Genomic DNA, 23,339 nt, shown 5'->3' with positions numbered 1-23,339 from the left:
GTGGCCTTCTATTGGCTTCTCCACTTCTGTAGTGTCTTCTGGCCAAGGTAAATTAAACATGAACAAATTTGTAGTAGGAGACCCCCAGATAGGAAAAAGAAGAGAGAGAACACGAGCAGATAGAGCAAGTTTTTTAGACCACAAAGCAGGTCTTAAACTTGAGAAAAGAGAAAAGGAAGGAAAGGATGGAGGAAGAGAGCAAGGAAAGAAAGAGGGGGGCGCTGAGGAAGAGCTTTCTAGGGTCCTGACTTCCGAGGAAATCCGGGACAATTCTTGCTCATTAGATGAGATCCCCATGGGGGACAGCAATGGCCTGAGTCTGGTATCCTCATGTACATGTTTGATGAGAGTTGCTTGGTTGCAGTGTGGTTTATCATTCAACACTGCAGTCATCTGACATGGCAAGAGCTCAGACTGTGCGGGGAGGCAGGCCCCCCCCCACGGTCATCCCAGTTCCTGGTTATTATCCTGTATTCTTCTGGGCTGCATTGTTTTCCCATAGTCATCTGCCAACGTTCTAATCCCACAGTGCCTCAAAATGTGACTCTCTGTGGAGATCCAGTCGTTCGAAGCTAGTGAAGAGGAAATGCACACACACACACACACACACACACACACACACACACACACACACACACACACACACACACACACACACACACACACACACACACACACACACACACACACACACACCCATAGCAGATACCAGGTGAGGATGGCCATTTTTTCCAGCCAAGGAGAGAGGCCTCAGAAGCAATAGCTCCACTCATGCCTTCCTCGCAGATAGCTAGCTTCCAAAATTGTGATGACATAAAACTAAAACAAAATCCATCCCAGACATATTTAAGTGTTTTTGGTAGGACGTTGCAACACCTGTGTGTTCAAGAAGAGAGGGAAAGATAAAAGATGGCCAGATAATCACTGTATTGAGTGAGTGAAAAGTCATTATCCTAATTTCTCTGCATTAGTGTTTGATTGAAAATTGACATGATAAGTAGTTTTTAAATGGAACCAACTCATTATTATTGATTATTGGAGAAGCCACTGACACCGGGTGTCAAGCTCTGAATGTATTTTAAAAATGTTACGTTTAGGAAAAATAACAACCACTCACGGAACATTGGGAGTTCTGCAAAATACTTTAGGCAAACTGTTCAGCTAGTTCCAATGTCAGGCTGCTAAGGAATCCTTATTGGCCTCCATGCACACAGCAAATAGATTGTTTGGTCTTGAACAATAGTCTACTTCAAAACCCATTATGAGTTTTCATCAATACTTCTGCCTGCCATTAGTAACTATTTTATTGAACATATACTATTTGTCAAATATTTTGCTATGTGTCATAGATCATGAGGCAGTGTCAGATTTTGAAAAAAATCTCACCTTTTTCTATAATTATGGTCCAATGATGGTTCTAATTTTATATTAATGTGGTAAAATGCATTAGTTGATTTTTGAATAGCTTTGTTTGGGTATAACTGACATATAATTAACTGCATATATTTAAAGCCCACAATTTATTAGATTTCAATAAATGAATGCACCTGTGAAACAATCATAAGGTAAGTGCTATTTCTCCCTCCACACCACCCCTAAGGTTTCCTCTTATTCTTAATGAAATCCCATCTTCCTTTCCCCTTCCTACTCCCTCAGCCACTGATTTGTTTCCTTTACAGTAGATTAATTACTTTTTTTTGTCGGTTATTGGGCTTGAACTCAGGGCCTGTGTGCTGTCCCTGAGCTCTTTTGCTCAAAGCTAGTGCTCTACCACTTTGAGTCACAGTTCCACTTCCAGTTTTCTGGTGGTTAGAGATAAGAGTCTCATGAGGACTTTGCTGTCTGAGTTGGCTTTGAACTGAGATCCTCACATCTCGCTTTCTGAGTAGGTAGGATTACAGGTGTGAGCCACCGGCACCCAGCTTTAGTTATGAGTTTTTAATGATAGGCAAACATGGTCTACTGGCCAGGTATAGCCCAGTGACTGGCTTCTGTAGAGAAGATTTTATTGGAACACAGCCACACTGGATTGTGTGTGTGTGTGTGTGTGTGTATGCGCGTGCATACACATGTGCCAGTCTTAGGGCTTGAACTCAGCGTCTCTCACTCTTGCTTGCATTTGTTTGCTCAAGACTAGTGCTCTCCCACGTGAGCCACACTTTCACTTTTTGGTTGGTTAATTAGAGGTAAGAGTCACAGACTTTTCTGCTTGGTAGGCTTTGAGTCACGATCAGCTGGGGTTACAGGCATGAGCCACGAGCTCCCACCAGCGCTGGCTTTTTACCGGTTTATCATGGCATTCCCTCTCAGCAGCAGAGTATAGTTAGTGATAGAGCCTGAGACCTGTCTTATCCTTCCTTTAATGGAAGGAGTGTGTGAACCTCTAGAGGTTCCCTCCAGGGCTTCTAGAAACCTAGGAGGTCCTCATTTTTCTATATGACTTATTTTACTCTCCACAAGTATGATGATATCCAACCCTACTGTCATGTCTGTCAGTAGTTGATGTGTTTAAAGGCTCAGCAATAGCTCATGTATGGTTATTGAGTTGTTTTCAGTTTGTGGCTATTTCACACAAAACATCTGTAAGATTTGAGGTTCTCAGTAGGGTCCAATGCTTTCTTTTTCTGGGGACAGAAACACACATCTGGAGAAATGGAATGGCACAGTCCTGTGGTAAGTGTGTATTTACCCGTTAGCACACTACCAGACGGCTTCCTCCACACACTGATGGTCTCTTGGAAGGACAGGTCTCTCTCGAAAGGCTCCATCTAGAAGGCTCCGTCCTCGCTTCTTCCCAGTTTCCGCTTGTTTCTGGTTGTCACTGGCATTCCGTGATTGGCAGTGCCACCTCTGTAGTCTGTCACGTAGGCCGTGCGTCTGTCTAAGGAACACTTACTTAGGGTGCAGTCCGTCCACGGCAGTGAGATATCGTCTGACTTTGATTAGATCTGAAAACATCTTGTTTCTAAGTGAGGACACATTCACTGGTACCAGTGGCTAGACCTTCAGCATGTTTGTTTTAGGAAGACAGATTAACTCCAATCAGATACCTATGAGGAGCAGGTATGAATCTTTTCTGTTTCATTTATTATTATTATTATTTTTGCTGGTCCTGGGGCTTGAAATCCAGGATTGGGCACTGTTCCTTAGCTCCTATGCTCAAGGCTAATGCTCTACTCCTTGAGCCACGGCTCCACTTCTGCTTTTTTGTAGGCAATTGGACTTTCCTGCTCCCACTGGCTTCAAACTGTGATGCTCACATCTCAGCCTCCTGAGTAGGTAGGATTATAGGCATGAACTACCAAGTACCTGGCTGAATCTTTTTGTTTAATTCAACAAAATGTAAGTCTTAATTAAAATCAAATGCCTACTTATTTCTTTCTCCTTAAGAAACACAAAGCAGTGTTACACAAAGCTTCAGTTATATTGATGAAATCCTATCAGTTGCCTAAACAGTTCAAGTGTTGGCGTGATGGCTATTAGTTTAGTATCATGTCTCACATACTTATCCAACATTGATCCTTGATTTCGAGTTGTGGTATGATTCAAATTTTAACACACCGTATGTTCAGTTACTAATTATGACTTTTGCCTCAAATAATTTAATAATATAACATGCTTATCAAAGGTTTTGGAAAACACTGAATGATGTAGAAGAGAGAAGGAGAGAAAGAAAGAGAAAAAGAAAGGGAAAGGAAGAAGGAAGGAGGGAAGGAAGGAAGATAGAGGTGTTTGGTTGCACAATGTGACTCTGGCTGATGAACTTGGGGGAGTGAGTCCAAGCTTTTTGAAAATGTAAAACCACTCATATTAGTGTTCAGGCCCTGCGTCTTCATATTAAGACACGGGTTAGGGATTTTGTGTTTATTCTCGCTGAGAATTTGTGGGGATCTTTTTGGGATTATGTAGAAATGTGCTACATAAACTTTAGAAATTCTTTGGCTATGATTGCCTCAAATATTAAATGACTTTTCAGTCTATATCTCTAGACTGTGTTTTACTCTCATTAAGCATATATAGACAGAACTTGTCATGTGCAAGAAGCCCATTCCTTTTCTTCCTTCTCTTTTCGTTCTTCTCTTTAGATAGTATAATTTCTGTTTGCACATCTTCAATTTCAGCCATCCTCTGACACTTCAGCCTGCTGTTAATATACTTCAGAGATTTTTTTTTTTTGGCAGTACTGGAATTTAAGCTCAGGCATTTGAGCTACTCCACAGGCAGCATTTTATCATTGAACCACACCTCCAAGCCCTGAAGAGATGATTTAAATGTAGACTTCATTTCATTTTGTATAGTTTATAATTTCAAAGTTTCCATTCGATCCATTAAAAGGTTATTTCTGGCTAGTCACTGGTGGCTCGTGCCTGTAATCCTAGCTACTCAGGAGGCTGAGATCTGAGAATTATAGTTTGAAGCCAGCTCAGGCAGGAAAGTCGGTGAGCCTCTTACCTCCAATAAACTACTCAGAAAAAGACAGAAGTGGTGCTGTAGCTCAAGTGGTAGGGAGCTAGCCTTGAGCACAAAGAGGCTCAGGGACAGAGCATAGACCCTGAGTTCAAGCCCCAGGACAGGCAACACCCACCCTCTGCCCCCAAAAAACACCCAAAAGCCCCCATACTTGGTCTTTATTTCTTCTTTGCCTGTGAGAAGGGTTTTGAGAATAGCCCTTGCTCTCCCTGAGAGCCACATTTTGTGTTTAGGGACACAAAGTACTTGCAATAAATGGATATAATCCTATTTTAATACAATGGAGTGGAAGAATAACAGAGGTGGGAGGAGGTAGTCTTTGCCCAGTGAGATGCTTTTGCAAGGCTCCAGTTACACTGTAGTAAATGATGGAAGAAGCTGATGGTGTAAGGTGAAGTGTGATGCGGGCAGAGGACTCTTATTAGTGCAGTGTTATTACTGTGGTAGAAGACCTGGGACTGGCTAGCGCTGACAAAGAACAGCTCACAGTTATCTGAGCTCATGATTATGGAGATTCAAGGTATGGCGAAGGCTTGTGGTTCATCTCCATGAGGGTTCTCATGGCTGTTTCCTGTCACTGTAGGAAGACACATTGGAGCGAGAACTCACATCTCTAAGGGAGGAAGTCAGAGAGCTGGGTAGGTCTCACGGGAGCTACCTTAATCCCTTCCAGAGTAGCACGGTCAATTGACCTAAGGACTTCCCACTGGGCCCTGTCTCTTCCAGGTTCCATACCAGCTCCCAGTACCACCCTGGGGGCCACGCTTCCAACCCAGGGAACATTATCCAGGTGGTAGCAAGGTCCAAGGACACATTACTTAGTAATGGCGTGTAAATTGATAGATCTGAAACTCAGGTGAGGTAGAGTGGCCAGCCAGAGGAAGTGGTAAAAAGTAGGTCAGAAATGATTACAAGTATTGGAATATTTATCACAGCTGTTTGTATGAAGATGACGGTGTAAGTTACTCTTCTTTTTTTCCTGTGCCATTACTGAGGCTCAAACTCACTGCTTTCCACTCTCACTTGGCTTTCTGCACGAGGCTGATGCTCTATCATGTGAGCTGCATCTCCATTTCTGGTTTCTGCTGGTTAATTAGAGATAAAAGGCTCATCGACTTTTCTGCCCAGGCTGGCTTTGAACCATAAACCTTAGATCTCAGCCTCCTGAATAGCTAGGATCACAGACTTGAGCCACGTACTCTTAACCAAGAGCTCAGGAGAACGCCAAGGGTATGTTTTTCTCTTTCAAATTTCAATAATGCAGTTTTATTCAGTTTAATGGAGAAAGTTCTGAATTTTCCCGTGAATGCTCTGTATTTGTAAGTTGAAGGTTATTAATATTCTAATTTCAAGCTGGATATTGGAACAACAGGATCGCAAGATAAGAACTAAGGCTTACAATTTTAATACTTAATTTGGGTCGGCTCTTAGTTTGGTTTCTTACACTGTCTAGATGTTTGGTTACAGAGAAAGAAGCAGACACGGAACTTTGGTTTTTCTCCTCACTAATTGAGGTTAGAGAACCTTAGCATGATAAAAAAGAAAAAAGGATTTTCATATCATCAATTCAAAGGGCCCTTGACCCCAAAACCTGATTAAGCCTCAGAGTCTTATGTCTCTATTTTTCTGAAGCCAGGTTTTGTCACAGCCAAAGAGCAGCTGGAGGACTTACAAAATTGTCTGATCATATGATGGCAGCAGCAAATTACAGAGCCCCATCCTGCCCTTGTTTTAAAATAAACACCTAAATGGAAAGAAGCAAGCATCTTCCTTCCAGATATGGACACAAACGCCAAGAAAGAATGAAGATCAGGAGCTGTTATTTTAGGCTTGATACTAACAGGAGCAGACACAAGAAATGACATCTGCCCAGAGAACATTCTGGAGCTTTTTAGAGTCCCTGGTAAAGCAGGGAAGAGAAGTGGAGATGAACTCACCCAGACACAACTATATGTCTTTCCTTCTCTTTATTTTCTTCCTTCCTTCCTTCCTTCCTTCCTTCCTTCCTTCCTTCCTTCCTTCCTTCCTTCCTTCCTTCCTTCCTTCCTTCCTTTCTCTCTCTCCCTCCCTCCCTCTCTCTTTCTTTCTCTCTCTCTCTCTTTCTTTCTCTCTTTCTTTCTTTCTTTCTCTCTTTCTTTCTCTTACTTTTTCTTTCTCTCTCTCTTTCTTTCTTTCTTTCTTTCTCTCTCTCTCTCTCTCTTTCTTTCTTGGGTTTATGAATGTATGAATGTATATATATGTATATATATTTGTGTGTGTGTATACACACACACACACACACACACACACATGCTGTTCCTGGGGCCTGAATTCAGCGCCTAGCCACTGTCTCTAAGCATTTGTGCTCAAGCCTAGTGCTCTATCACTTGAGTCACAGCTCCATTTCTGGCTTTTGGTGTTTCATTGGAGATAAGAATCTCATAGACTTTCCTGCCTGGGCTGGCTTTGAACTGTAATCCTCAGATCTCAACCTCCTGAGTATCTAGGATGACAGGTGTCAATCACTGATGTCTGGCTTATTTTTATAATTTTCAAATCATCTTTAAGTAGATTTACAAAGGGGTTTCAATTAACACTCTCTTTCCCTCTGTCCCTCTGTCCCTCTCCCTCCTTTCCCCACTCTGCCTCGCTCTCTTCCTTCTTTCCTTCTTTCTTTTCTTTTTCCTACACTGGGGCTTGAACTCAGGGCCCAGGCACTATCGCTTACCTTTTTCTGCTCCAGAATGGCACTCTGCCGCTTGAGCCATAGTTCCACTTCTGGAGCTTACAGATTTTTTTTTCCTGCCCTGGCTGGCTTTGAACCTTGATTCTTAGATCACAACCTCCTGCGTAGCCAGGATTTTAGGTGTGAGCCATAATGCCCGTCTTGTAGATTTGTTTATACATTTGACTTCTCCAGGAGCATTGCCATTTTGATAAACACATGACACCTCATAATTAGGTATCACAGTATTTACATATTTATAAGGAATCCGAGGCAGATTAACTTAGTTCTTCTAGAATATATATTTCAAAGGATGAATATATGTAGTTTTAATACCCAGTGCAGCAGAGAACTGGAATAAAGCAAGCATTTATCTTCCATGCAAATAATGAAACCCGAATCTTGTGAACTGTGACAAGAACCCTCAGCAAAAATAAATACATATTAAAAACAAATGAAAACATTACAAGCAGATGAAAGCATGCTACGTAAGTCCATATTTTGTGCCACTTTCCTTCCTGTCTGTGCTGAGCAGCACTTTTTTCATGTGATTAAGAAATGAAATAAGTATGCATCCCAAATAATGCTAGCACATAAAGATAAGCATGTCTTTATATACCCCTGCATAAGTATGTTCTGGGATTTCAACAAATAAAAGATGCATGCAGATAAATGGGGCATGAAGGGAAATGTTTCAGAATAGTTTTCAGCATCATTAACAGAGAAGTACTGTATTTCTCAATTATTTTCAAGAACGATTTTTGCAGGTACTGGTGGCTCATGCCTATAATCCTACGTCCGCAGGAGGCTGAGATCTGAGGATTGAGGTTGAGAAGCTCATGGAACTCTTGTCTCCAATTAACAAATGAAGAGGTGGGAGTGGAGCTCAAGTGGTAGGGCACCAGTCTTGAGTGAAAAAACAAAGCGTTCAAGGCCTTGAGTTCAAGCCCCAGTAACGGCACAAAATAGAAAACCAAAAAAAAAACAAAAAAGAAGAACGACTTTTGACTCCATAAATGCCCACAACATTACCATACTTGACAATTGCAGAGTGCCATAAAATGCGCACTAAACAGAACCCGACACCCCAATGTATCTTTTGTTCTTTTAAAATAGGACAATTTTAGTCAAATCATAAATATAGACAATTTAGTAAAATAGACAATGTGAGCAAAACGGAGCAGAAACGACAGTGCGGCAGCTGGGCCTGCCCCAGCGCGGTCCCGCGGCAGTGATGGAAGTCACTACGCTGACCATCACTGGTCTCCAAAGTCTGTAGCTAACAGCAGCTTTCCCTCTTGCCGGCACCAGTACTTGTGCAACAAATACACAGTGATGATCTCCACTTCTCACTGTCTTTACATGAAGCGTAGTTGGACTGCCCTACAAGTTCTCTCTGCCCTACTGCCAGCCTTCCCCCTGCTGGCCTGTGCAAAACACTGATATTTTATTGCCTTCACATTTTTGCCTCTCCCAGAATACTCTATTGCTGGGCTTGTATAGTACATAGCCCTTTCAACTAGTTTTGTGCACTTAATGTGTAATGTAATATCTCCCCATGTTGTTATTTCATGAGTATAATATGGATATTATATAGTTTGTATATATATATATATACACAGGTCATATATAAAACTATACACACATATAAAATGAACAAATGAGTTTTACTCCAGGAAAGTTGATTTAGCATTTTTGATAAATCCTATTGAAACATTAATAGAATGAATGAGGAATGCCAGTGTCCAGTTCTCACTAATGGATGAGTAAAAATCCTTTCATAATTGTGTATGCGTTTCACTTAGAACACCTAGCATGCCATCTGTAGGTGGATCATTGTACCTAGTCACCAACACTTTCATTCTGAGAAAGCATCATGTAAGGCGATCGGTTATCACTTTCACCAAATATAATAGCAAAAAAGCTCAACCAGTTCAATAATGCAGACAACGAAATGAACAGAAGAAACACAAGAAGGAGGGTAAAAATATTCATTATAAATATAACTGCAAATAGAGAAATTACTCAAAAAATTGTGTGTACAGTTAGAATACGCTTATGTTTAATAGTACTTAAATGCAAAAGAGTTTCGTTGTATAAAAATCCATGATGAAGGTGAGCAAACACTTTTCCAAAGGCTTTCAATTTCTTTAATATTTTTAGAAAACCTATGGGTTTTACTTTCAACTCAAAAATATCACATTACCATACACTATTCTTACACATCTCAAATGACTTTGTAATATTTCATTTTATAGACAAAGGAAGAAAATTTACTTAACTCTTTCAGAGGACTACCGTTAGATATGATGTACACCAGAAATGACCTGCTACAAACAGAGCTGGAAATAATGGAAATTAGTACACTGTGCTACACAGATAAAAGAACAAATAACATTTTGTCTATCTTGAAGAACAGTGCTTGCTTCTGAAATTAAGCCCAGCAGGTAGGAAGATTCTAAACAGACTTCAAATTGCTGAACATCTGCTCACCCTCACACAAGCAAAAGCAGGGAATACATAACATTTTGCAATGCTAAAATTCATACAATCTAGTTAGTTATGACACTATTACGTTTTCTGGGGAGAGGGGTGCTGGGGGAAACGTGTTTCAGGCTGACTCCAAAACATTTTTACTTTTGAGTCATAAAATACTATTACATATAGTAAAATACTATTAATATAGTGAAAAGCTTTTTCAGTATATTAAAAATAGTTGGATAATTTTAAAGTTGTATTGCTGGGTGCTGGTGGCTCATACCTGAAATCCTAGCCACTCAGGAGGCTGAGATCTAAGGATCAAGGTTCAAAGCCAGCCCAGGCAGGAAAATCCATGAGACTCTTGTCTCCAATTAACTACCAAAATGCCAAAAGTGGACTTGTGGCTCAAGTGATAGAGAAGTAGTATTGAGCAAAAAGCTCAGTGGCAGCACCCAAGTCCCAGGGCCCCAGGACTGACATAAAAAAATGGTATACTAACTTCTTCAATCTGTCTTCTCCCTTTCCTTCCCCTCCCCTCCCCTCCTCTTCCTCCCTGGGCTGGCTTCAAAGTGCCATCCTCAGATCACAGCTAGGATTACAAGCATGAGCCATCAGTGCCCAGCTCACGTTTATGCTCATACGCTTAAATCCTTGTGTAAGTATATGTACTTTTCGTATATATACTTTGGGGAGGGACACACTGCTTGGCTCTGAGAGTGAACAGCACTTTGAGGAGCAGTTGCTGCTGAGGGCTGCGGCATTTCATATTTCACAGTTAATTCCATCACCTCAGTCCATCTTCCATGCAGAAAAGCTGCAGGTCCACGCCCAGCGCAGTCAACACCTTAGGCAGGGACAGAAGGTTTCCTGGTTGAATGGTGGTGGCTGGTCACACCTGTGTCGCCTTAGCCAGGGCGTGCCAAAGCGTGAGGAGTAGGAGCATGTGACTGTCGTAGGATATGACAGGGATTTTTCTGGGATGATCAAATTGTATCTTAATCCTGGTGATGCTGCAATCAATCTGTGCATGTTAAAATCCATTCATGTGGGGGCTGGGAAGGTGGCTCAGTGGTAGAGTGCTGGCCTCACATGCATGAGGCCCTGGGTTCGATTCCTCAGCACCACATAAGCAGAAAAAGCCGGAAGTGGTGCTGTGGTTCAAGTGGTAGAGCGCTCGCCTTGAGCTGAAGAAGTTGCTGCTGAGGGACAGCGCCCTCAGAGTTCAAGCCCCACAACCAATGACAAAAAAGAAATCTATTGATGTGTACACCGTTTTTCTTTAATTAGGAAAATTTGGTCTCTAGAGTCTATTTTTTTTCTGTATAACTAGCTATTAAAAACATCATCTTAGAAGAAAATTCAGTGTCATTCTTGGTAGAAAGGTTCTGTGGCTGACCCTCGATTGCCTCCCACCCACACATGAGGGTTGAGTAGAAAGTTTTCTAAGCATAGGCTTTTGATGTTACTCCGTGTCTTAAACAGAATGAGTTAAAAGCATGTTAGGGCAATTATCCCTGGTTGATGTTGAAGGAGGAAAAGAAAGCTGCTTTTAGAAAAGCTTTTAAACAACATTTAAGGCAATAAACAGCCTTGGAATAAAACTGATATTTTTTTTTTCCTAAAAGCACCCTTTCCCTTCCAAAGGATGTTTTTTTTTTTTTGTTGTTGTTGTTGGTGCCTGTGGGATATTGAAAGGGAAAGGGAAGGCTATACTTTTTTTTTTTTTTTTTTAAAGCCAGTGGTGAGGCTTGAACTCAGGGCCTGTGTGTGCTGTCCCTGACCTTTTCTTTCTTTTTTTTTTTTAGCTTGGGTCTGACACTCTACCACTTGAGTCACATCTCTGTATGTGGCTTTTTGGTGGTTTAATTGAAGACAAGGGTCCCATGGACTTTCTTGCTTTGCAGTTTTGAACTGCCATCCTCAGATCTCAGCTTCCTAAGTAGCATGTACTATAGGCGTGGGCAATGGTACCCGACATTAATTCCATTGTGTCTTTTACATTTCTTTTCCTTCAGATTTTGAGTTGTATTATCTGATAATAAGTAAGTGGATATAAGTAGAAGCAGAAGTGTGATTTCCTTATTTGCCCAAGATATTTCAAGGCTTAGGTCTCTGAATAATTTATTCATAAAAATTTAATTTGTATAAGAATCTTTATGGCAAAACTCCATGTGTAGTTGTAAAATGTCAATAAAACCACCACGTTGTGATACAGCATGCATGCGCATGGTGCGATGTTATTTTTGCACTCAACCTTTCCTTTCGGAGGCAGTCAAAAGAAAGTAATTTGCTTTTCTGACTTATAAAAGAGCTAAATTGCAAAGAAATACTTTTTTGCTTTGTCCCATGTTAAATTTATTTCAGCAAAATGAATACCTGAGTTTCCTTCAACTAAAACAATCAATTTCCAAGCCAGAAGCATAGATCCACTCCGAGCCCTGCAATGACGTTTGTTCACTCAGGATGACTTGTTTCAGAATAAGAGCCAAGCCAACCTCACTTGCACAACCAAGGCTGGTTCAAAGCCCTCCTTAGCTTGTACTTTGGAAGAGGGCATCAAGCTGCTGCAACCCAAATCACTCCGTCCTTTTTTCTTCTACTACTTTCCTTTATTTGACAAGTCTTAGAATTGAGCATTTCATAGAATGAGACGGCCTGCACTCTGTAATTCCTTATCTGAGCAGTTTAATAAAAAGTATTTCTGTGGATACACCACACTACCTGAATCAGAATATTGCTCTTTATTTAAAGCCATGGCTGAGTTACAACTTGCTTTCAATGCTAAATGCTTTTGGAAGTAAAGAAAAAAAAAAGGAAGGAAATGACATATGGTCTTCTAAAATATATATGCCGACATGCATATATCTCTGTATAATTTGTGACATGAACACTTTTAAGTGACAGCTGTGAGACGCAGATACCTTCCAAACAAAATCCATGAATGCCTGCTGCTGGCCTGTAATCCTGGCTACTCAGAAGGCTGAGATCTGAGGATCATGGCTCAAAGCCAGCTCTGGAAAGTCCCTGAGACTCTTATCTCCATTTAGCAGCAAAAGGATGGAAGTAGCACTGTGGCTCATGTGGCAGAGCTCCAGCCTTGAATGGAAAAATCTAATGAAGAGCATGAGACCCTCCCCTCCCCCACCTCTAGCCCCACTCTCCAGAGTTCACCTCCCGGGACCGACAGGATCAAAAACATTGATAACTAATTATATGGAACCAACCCAGATGCCCCTCAGTAGATGAATGGATCAAGAAAATGTGGTATATATACACAATGGAATTCTATGCCTCCATCAGAAAGAATGACATTGCCCCATTTGTTAGGAAATGGAAAGGCTTGGAAAAAATTATATTAAGTGAAGTAAGCCAGGCCCAAAGAAACATAGGTCCCATGGTTTCCCTTATTTGCAATATCTAGTATAGGTATGAGTCAAGTGGAAAAAGTCAGATAATGTGATGTTAGGAAAACGAACCCTCAACTATGTATTTTAATGTTTTTGTTTCTTTCATGCATGTGTTTCTAACACATTTATAAGATTATTTCTTTGTTGCTTTGTATGTCCCTCCCCCACAGTGTAACCCCCGCTTTCACTATATTTGATGTCAGTATAACATGTGGAGGAGATGGGGAAAAACCAGTTGTTTAAGGATTCAGGTGGACCTGTTGCAATAATGAGAAGTACAAAATGTCATGTCAAAACCAGCTTTACAATGTCGGTGTGGGGGGGGGGAGGGGGGGTATGATTGGGTGGGGGGGAGGGGGGAGGCTGGGAAGGGAGGTGAAGGGTAAACAAAGGAGGAGGCTGCAATGCTTGGTAAGAAATGTATGCATTATCCTGCCCATGTAATTGTAACCCCTCTGTACAGTGTGTTCTCAAATAAAATAAAATAAAATTAAAAAAAAAAAACATTGATAACTAATTCTCCAGCCCCGCCCACTTCTTAGAAGAAAGTGGGCGGAGCTAAAAAGGTCTTAAGTTTCTCATTGCATTCCCAGTGTATGATTAAAAATTTGTTAACAAGATGAGAAGTGGGAGAAGTCTGCCTATTTGGGGAGGGGGGCACAATTTATCTTAAACCTAATTTAAATAGATGGAGTTGAGGGTATATCATCCAGCAGAGTTGGGGGTTGGATATATGGAAGCTTGTAGGCACAGAATGCATGTCTCCTTCCTAACACAGCTCTCCACTTCTGCCCCTGTAAGAGATATAGCTAATGGGATGACTGCTTTTCCTTATTTTGCAATTTGCTGTGAACATTATCATTTTTTCTTCCAGCAGGGGAGGTAAATACAGTTCAGTGTTCTGGTACATTTCGTTATCTCTCTGATGTAAGTATTCAAACAGATGACCTGAAAAGTAGTTTACATTGGAAAAATATGGAATTGATTATGTGGTATATATTTTTTCCACTGAAATGTGTTATTTTGAATACATGGAAAATAGGTATGTATTAACCCAATTTGGGCTTGCTGTGTTAAGAAAATGAAATGAAAAATACTTCATTGGGACTCAATTCAGCTTATGATTTCAAATTTTAATTTTCTTCATGCTCAACTAAGTGTTTCACTGAGGAAGAGAAAAGGGATTTGAAAAATAAATGGGATTTTCTTCCAAACCGATGATTTGGGAGCATCTGAATGGACCAGTGTGGACAAACTGGGAAAATATATATTAAATTATAGCTAGAATTGGGTAATACAGAATATTACTAAGTTGGTCAACATAGAAACTGACCTATTCTTCAAATATCTGACTTTTATTCTAAGCAATATAAGTTTTGGATGAGTACTACTCTCCCAGGAAGAAGTCAGATACTAACAATTCCCTACGTTCACAGCAAACGTATAATAAAAAAACAAATGTGTACTTTTTTTTTCTTTTGGTAATACTGGGTTTGAACTCAGGGCCTCAAACTTAACCAGGCTGGTGTTTTTCCACTGAGCCATACTCCAGTCCTGGCTTTCACTAGTTATCTCCTACCTGGGCACATGCTTGAGACACAGTCCCTCGCTGGGATCACAAACATGCACCACCACTGTTGTCTGGCTTCTCTCTGTGGAGATGGGCTCGCACAGACTTTCCTGCCCAGATTGGTCTAGCGCTGCAATTCTCCCAGTCTCAGCCTCTGTACGTGGCACTGAGCCCAGCTATGGGCTGAGAAGGAATCTCTCAAACTTTCCTGTCCTGGTAGGCCTTGAACTGCAATCCTTGCCTCCCTAGCCTCTTACGTTGTCTAGGATTAGAGGTACAAGATACAGGTGCACAGCTCTAAAATTACCATTTTAAGACCCCGTTATTGAAGTTTAGGAAGACAGCATTTTCCAGAACCCATAGTCCGTGTACAAAAATAAGCTTATTTTACATAATCAAATTGGTTAAATTGGATAATCTTAGAAAAAAATCACTCCCATGAATCTAGCAGTTAGTTTTTCTAAAAATGACACACGATTGTGACATGGATGTTGTCAATACCTGATAAAGAACCAAGTCTTTTTGAAAAGACAAATATTCAATTATTTGTTAGCTATAGGTATTGGGTTACTATCAAGGAAATACTGATGTATTAAGACTGAGAAACATATATCTTATATGATTTTTTTTGTGTGTGTGTGTTTGTACATCTCTTGGGGCTTGAACTTAGGGTCTTGGAACTGTCTGTGAGCTTTTTAACTCAAGGCTAGCATTCTGCCACTTGAGCCACAGCTCTACTTCTGGTTTTTTGATGGTTAATTGGAAATAAGAATTGTATGAACTTTTCTGCCCTGGCTGGCTTCCAATCCTTAGATCTCAGCTCCCTGACTGAGCCGTCAGTGCCAGCTCATATATAACTTTTTTTTTTTTTGCCAGTCCTGGGTCTTGAACTCCTCAGGGCCTGGGTGCTGTCTCTGAGCCTCTTTGTGTTCAAGGCTAGCTCCCTACCACTTGAGCCACATCACCACTTCTGGCTTTTTGAGTAGTTTATTGGAGATAAGAGTCTCACAGGGACTTTTCTGCCTGGGCTGGCTTTGAACCCTGTCGTCAGATCTCAGCCTCCTGAGTAGCTAGGATTATAGGTGTGAGCCACCAGCACCCAGCTATATATGACTATTTTTAAAGAACAGGGTTTCAAACACACATAGAGCAGTTATATATATAGTAATTTCAGGACCCTTTGAATTAATGGAAAGTGATATTAGGTCTTGAAAATAAGAGAAACATAGCTCATGAAACTTGATTTTAATATTACATCTAGTTTTCTCTCTATTATTAATGTGTTGCCTGCCATTACATAATGCCATATAAATTTAATATGCCCTGAAGGAAATTTGCTCTAGATACATTAAGAAGAAGGGATATGATTTTGAAAGCTATAAACTGTGATTTCCAATTTAGTGTTATTCAATCAGACTTGATTTATATTTCCAGTGTAAGTTAGAAATAGAACAGTCAGGTTAGTCTGGTTAATGTCTGAGGCCAAGAGGAACTTCTCGAAAATTCTCTGATGTATGCCTTACTGATACCTTCTCTTGGCAGACAGACCATATGTATGAACATTCCCAAGTACAAGGAAGTGTTTCGAATAGTTGTGTTTGAAGCACTATTTAGAATTTTGTGTCAAGCAGCTCACGCACACCAGTTCCTTTAGGATCAGCCAGCGCCATTTTGCTTTGTCTCATCGGTGATGTCGTGTTTCCCTTATTGCTCTTGATTCTTGCATTTGATTCTTGGTGTCTACATTTTTAAAAAAAGTAACTAAGTGTTTATTACGGTCTCTGAATACTAGTTTTGCCTGGAAATGCCCTTCAATAGTCAGTCAATTACAAGATTTTGTGCAGGACCAGATGTCTGGTCTACAAGAAGGCTTGCTGCTGGAATTCTTTGGGCTGGCTTGGTATGGTGCTTGAATCCGCCTCAGTAGGTCTGTGAATTGGGTCTTCGAGTTAGCTTGGGAACCTCTATCCCTGGAGAATATCTGAAAGCTCCTCCTCAGGGGCTGGGTTGCTCCGAAAAAATAGAACAGAACAGACCCAGAGATCGGGGCAACCAAGCCTAGTGCTAGAGAAGACCTAGAATCCGGGGCCACGCTGGTACTGGGATAGGCTGTTGGGGCTTGCTTCGTGGTGCAGCCGGCCCCCAGGGCTGGGGCTGCTAAGGCCTGGTGACCGGCCAGTAATGAACCTTGGGAGTCTGGGGTTGGTGGCGTTCATCCTGGCAGTGGTACGGATCTGAGACCAAGGTGGCTGACTCCATCTGTGCGGGGCTTCTGCTCTGGCTCAGTATCAGGATGAGTCTGGACGTTGAGTCCACAGATCCCATCCTGGAGTCTGGGGCCTCAAGGACCTGGTTCAGGACTGGGTTTTACTGTGGGAGGCCTGGTGTTGGGGTCCAGGGCCAAGTCCTGTGCTCATCACCGTGTCCTTTGCTGCTAAAAGGAATTCTCCATGCTGGTCTTCTTGAGTTGAACATGATATGAATGAAGAACCGCGTCCTCTTCAGGACATCTTTTCTTATTCCAGGTACTGTGATCTGGGAGTCTGCCTCCTTCACCTTTCAGTGGAGATACTGTCACACATGTTTCTGTGGAGTAGTGTTCACTAGAAAGCCCTATTCTGTCATCTACCTCCACTCCTCCGGCTCTGCGCTCTAACGTGCAGTTCCGTCAAGTAGAGTGGGTGTTTTATATCAGGCAACGTCAAGGTTCAAATTTTAATATGTACCAAAGATACTTTTATTTATTCACTGTGCCAACTCACCTTAAAAGAAGAGGTACCAACAAAGTAGGAGGACAAAACTGTTCTCCAGATGAATAAGAATCCGTGTGGTGGCTGTTTTAGAGCTACAGTGCAATTTTGGGCTGGTCTTTTTTGAATCCAAGTGCATGATTAATTACACCGATTGTACTTTTGTGCAGATACCTGTGCTCAGTTATATGGCCTCCCAGGAGGCATAAAATGTTACACTTGAGTGGCTTTGGAGAAAAATAAAAATACAATTATTTGGAAACTGGTATGTTCAGAGGTTTTAAACGTATTTGGTTTAAAAGGCCTTAACCCACTCTTAATTCCTCATCAAGGAAAATCAATCACAGGATGAGAACATGAATTAGATATCCCTAAATGTCATAACATTTATATATTGGATTTTATTTTTCCTTCATTAAGAAACTAAATAGGCTTTGTAATTAAAGACAATGATAGCATATGGTAGAGAGTCTGTTTATGGTTTTCCCAACTTGATACGCCATTAGAACTTCTCTGCTTTGAAGGACAAACCAAGTGAACTATCTGAATAATTGAGGAGAAACTTATTCCACTTTTCAATCACAGGGAAATCTACGCTTAGTTCATTTCAGCTCTGTTACACAACTCAGTTTGAAATTAGTATCCTAAAATTTTCCTGTGAAATCTGAAGAGGAAGAAAATGAATGAAGGAATGAGAGCTTCAAAAAAAAAATTCCCCTAACAATATTATTGAATTTTATAGACTTGGCAAGAGCAGTTGTACCTTGAAATTGTATATATTTTTTATAACTTCCATGACAGCAAATGAATTTCTGTTCCAGGGAACCATTCAATGAAAATTTGCTTGAGTTGTTATTGTGTGTCAGGTGTGGAAAAATTCTAGGTAAACAGAAATGAGAAGTGCTGTGAGTTTTTAAGGTGTAAGCTGGGGCACGTGATAAGGAAAACTTGGATTCATAATACTCTTGCGACAAATGTTATTGTTCAGAGAAGCGTTAATAGGGAATCAATGACATAAAATCAGAACTCAACTTTTCATTTCTATCTCATCCTACTTTCCTGGTTTACCTCCACAACTAGAATTTTCTTCTAAGCGAATAAGGAAATAGATTCAGTATTTTATAAGTATGGAAATCAAGTTATCCCTCTGAAGTCCAGAATACATGCTTTTGTGTGTGCTGGTACTGGAGTTTGCATTCAGGGCCTTGGGTTCTTGCTTGGCTTTTTTTACTTAAGGCTGGCGTTCTACCACTTGAGCCACACCTCCACTTTTGGCATATTTTTTTGCTGGGTCATTGGAGGCAAGAGTCTCTCAAATTTGTCTGCCTGGGCTGGCTTTGAACCTTGATCCACAGATCTCAGCTTCCTGAGTAGCTAGGATTATAATAAGTGTGAGCCACCAAGATGCCATTGATGTAATTTTATTACATATTCTGTGACCATCAGACAGTAGAAGACAGAGTCATATTTGATGAACCTTGACATTACCTATGTGCACTGAGCCTCACATACCTTCCTCTTTCTCTGTGTGTAGTGTGGTCTGTAGTGCATTGCAATGTGAAGGGAGGGGGTGTCATCCATCACGTCTGGTGCAGTTGGCGGTGGCGATGGTGGTGTGGGTGTGTGGAATGGTGTGTTCCCATGCACACTGTGGGGGGAGCATTGACATCTGGTGTGTGTGTGTGTGTGTGTGTGTGCGCTCGGTGTGGTGTGGTGAACATGGCCACAGATGGCCTGTGTTGAGATGTGGCATGGCGTGCTCAGGGTAGCATGATGGTGATGGACAGGCTTGGAGGGTGACGTAGAGGTGAGAGGGTGAGACATTTTTCTCATGTCTTGAAGTGCATGCTTCTGAAATCCTGCAGAAGTGGGAGGCAATGCGAGTTCTCACAGATGAACAAGTTGCGCGCACTGCGGTTAGATTGCATTTGCTTTCTCTATGTGCCTTGCGGCAGCATCGTGCACAAGAGACTCCGTGGACTCGAGGCTGGGAGTGGGGGTGGGGTGGGGCGGGGGGATGAGGGTGGGGAGAGGGGGGGAGGTATCAGAGGATGGAAGATGACCAAGGCCAGCGGAGGGAGCGCCTGCCAGGGCTTCCAGCCCCGGAGGAAATGAGCCAGGCTGAAAAAGGCAAATATCACACACATGAAACCTAGACCTAAAACGTAAGTGATGGGTGTGAGCGTAAAACTGGGGACCATTTGGGTCAGAGGGAGGTAAAGGGAGAGAGGAAAGAGGGTGAATACGATCAAGGCATTTCGAAGGCATGGGTACGAAAATAGAGTAATGAAACCCATTAAACTCGTTGAGGAAGGAAAGAAGGAGTAAGAGAGAGTGCATTATATAGATGTTTGGGAAATCACAATGAAAGCCCTTTGTATAATTCATACGCTCCAATCACCACACAAATAAAAATCCCTTCTAAAAAGGAAAGTGATGAACAGATAAACGGGAGTGTTATTGGTATCCCTAAATATGGCTTGAATGTGTCATTGAGTCCTCCCAACAACAGATGTTGACGCTAAACCAGACCATCGCTAAACCAGACCAACAAATTTGCAAGGACTAAAGTGATGATCAGATGTGCAGACACAAATGCTCTCTGCTGGGTCCCGTCTACTCAGGAGGCTGAGGTCTGAGAACTGCGGTGTGAAGCAAGCCCAAGCAGGGAAGACAGTGGGACTCTTATCTCCACAATGAACCAGCAAAAAACTAGACGCAGAGGTGTGGCTCAGGTGGTAGAGAACCAACTGGGAGTGAAGCAAAACAAGCAAGGGAGTAAGGTCCTGAGTTCAGGCAATCAAGTGCTCTCAAACATGGTTGTTGGTATGGCACTTCTGTCAAAATTTTAAAATGCCCATAGATGACCATACTGGAAGAAGTGTGCTAGGATATGAGTAGAGGTAGCAAGGAGTTGGAAGTCTCATTAAGAAGAGAGAGCCATTAAATACATTATGATTGATATGTCTCTCCAGGGTGAGCAGTGCCGATCTGTTTGTGTTGGTGTTATGTAATTGTAAGGAAAAACATTGCAAGTCATTCTTGTCATGATGCTGCCTTCTTTCATAGTATGTGTCCACGTGACTCACATCTGTAATGCAACATGGGGTACTAAGGGTTTAGTTGTGGTTTTTGGTTTTTGAAAATGTGTTTTGGAGATACTGGGGTTTGAACTCAGGACCTCATGCTTGTGAGGTAGGTGCTATACCACTCAAGCCATGCTTCCAACTCTTTTTGCTTCAGTGTTTTTTTTTTTGGGGGGGGGGGGATAAGATCTCAAGTTTTTCCCAGTCCTATCTGGACCACAATGCTCATACGTAGCTGGGATTACAGGTGTGTGCCATCACACTAAACTCTAAAGAGTTTCCTACCACACCCCCCCCCCCCGCCCCAGTACACCAATTTATGTTTCACAAGAAGTTGTATTCAATTTAAAAGTAAATATCCCTATGTCAATATCATCCTGGACATTTTTGTTTTGTTTCAAAAGGAATTGAATTACCCTGACAACCTCGCTGCTGCTTGCCAGCAGGACGGGGCTGGATTACTCGGCTTCTCTATTCCTCACTTGGACACAATTCTCATTTTGAACAATACTCATGCCGCGTGTGATTCATTCCAGTTGGCTTGATGAATGGTGTTCTACCTCTTTACAAAAGGGAAATGCAAACTTTTAAGACCGAAAACAGTTTTCAGAGTGACCGAGAACAAAATTAAAGAGACAAGTTCATTTTCTTTTAAATAATTTTGTACTTGATTCTATTACAGAGCTGCTAACTCCCTGGAGAGCAATGGGAATCTCTTTGATGATGGAGATAAGACCTACCCAACATTCTTCCCCCCCCACCCCTCATCTTACCTTTTCTTCCATCATTCATTTCTCTGGTACTCCATTAACAACACATTTTGCTGCGATTATATTTCATGAAGACATTTAGACCTCTGTGGATAAAGATGGTGATTTTTCACTCTCAGTCACTGTTTCTTTTGCATTTCTTTTCCTCCAAGGTCCGTCTTTCTCCTTTGGTAGGACAGAATCATATTCTAATGTTCATTGCTACAAAACAATGTAATGTTCAAAAGGAAACATCTTGAATAGACTGTTGTTGACCCTAAGCAAAGATCATGACAACTCAGGGTCATTTAAATGATGAGGAACACTTGTTTAGGACAATTGATTCCAGCCACTGTGGACATCAGTTCTAGGTATGAAAGAACCACTTTTCTAAACATGTGGGTGATTGCCCTCTCTCAAGACCTTGTTTCCTTTGGTAATGGTTTAGTCTCAGGGATGTGTGGCTCTAGATAACTGGGCAGGTTTTGCACTAGGGTAGATAAAAAGGATCTACCATTTCAGCCTGAGATTCACAGGCCCCAGTTCACCAAATGAAAATAGGTCTGAGTCAGGAGCCAGTGGTGCACAGTTGTAATCCTCGATACTCAGGAGGTTGAGATCTGAGGACCAAGATTTAGAAGCTTGCCTGGGCAGGAAAATCCATGAGTCTCTTACCTCTAATTAACCAGCAAAAAGTTGGAAGTGGAGCTTTGGCTCAAGTGGTAGAGCACTAGCCTTGAGAAAAAAAAAAGCTCAGAGATAGCACCCAGGTACTGTGTTCCAACCCCAATCCTGGGGTATGATATTTGAATTAGGTATGATATTTGAGCTAAGTCACCGGCACAACTTCCCTTTAAACTTGTCAAACCCCCAGATGCCTCCATTGGCTGAATTGGGTTTTTTCTCTGCTGCCTATATAAAAAGAAAAGAAAAGAAAAGAAAAACGATTTATGTAAGATAAGGGAAAGAAAATGAGACATTTGAAGGTGGAATTTAATCTTATGACTACAATCAATATTTATGTCTCCCTGTTCTCTTTTGTGTTATTAGTTACATTTGCACTTGGGAGCATATTTGAAGTTCTTGGAAAATGAACCTCAGTTGAATTTTTAGTAAGTTTCCAATATACCTTTATCATCACGTGCTTCAGTAATAAAGAAGATTGTCTTCTCTCAAACTTTTTTTTCCCTGTGCTTAAATATAATCCCTGCCTCTATTTAGTGGTGAAAGTAGTCTGAGAGGCAAACACATTTACTGAAATTGTTGAGATAAATGGGATGACTTTGCCCTTGGTCTCCATGCTGGATTAAAAGCAAATAAAATATTCCTTTTTATTTGTTTTCTTCAATGATAGCACGAAACTTCGAAAAAATCATTCCCTTTTCTAATAACACCTAAATTGATGTAAGAGTCTACAGTGTAGAAATTTGTATGCATTGTCTAGTTGAATAGAAATTGATGTTGCCCCTAATTTGAATCTATTATTTCAACACCAATAATCTTTTCTGATATTATTCCTGTTCCAACATTGCTAAGATCTCTCCAGCCTTCTCAGGAATGAGAAATGTCACCCTGTTCAATCTATCTTCTTTTTCTTTTCTTTTTTAGCTGGTACCGAGACTTGAACTCCGTTCCTTGAACTCTTGCTCAGCTTGCTTGCTCCTGGCTAACACTACCACTTGAGCTAGTCCTCCTCTAGTCTGGTATTTTTCAGGTTAATTGGTGGGAAAGTCTTACAGACTTTTCTGTCCTGGCTGGCTTTGAACTGTGGCCTTCTGGTATGACCTTCATGCGCAGCTAGGATTATAGGGAGTGAGGCCACAGGTGCCTAGCTACAGCTTGTGATAGTCCCAAACTCATTATCCTTCAATCTCAGCTTCCTAAGGGCTGGGATTACAGGCCCGTTTCACTGTGCGTGGCATTATGTCCTTTTGATAGTCTATGAACAAAGTGGTATGATGTATCAGTGCATTGTTCCATTGGAATTCCAATTTCTTCCAGGAATACCTGCATGTACCCATGTTGTTGCAAATGACAGGCTTCCCCCCTTTTTTTCAAAAAGTCTGACTAGTGTCTTTGTATGTACATACCACAATTTATCCCTTTACCCATCTAAGAACAT

The sequence above is a fragment of the Dipodomys spectabilis genome, unplaced genomic scaffold (assembly GCF_019054845.1).
Source record: "Dipodomys spectabilis isolate Male_0828 unplaced genomic scaffold, ASM1905484v1 ptg000273l, whole genome shotgun sequence".
NCBI classification, from domain to species: domain Eukaryota; kingdom Metazoa; phylum Chordata; class Mammalia; order Rodentia; family Heteromyidae; genus Dipodomys; species Dipodomys spectabilis.
The sequence above is the reverse complement of the archived record's forward strand: the minus strand, read 5'-3'. Positions refer to the sequence as shown.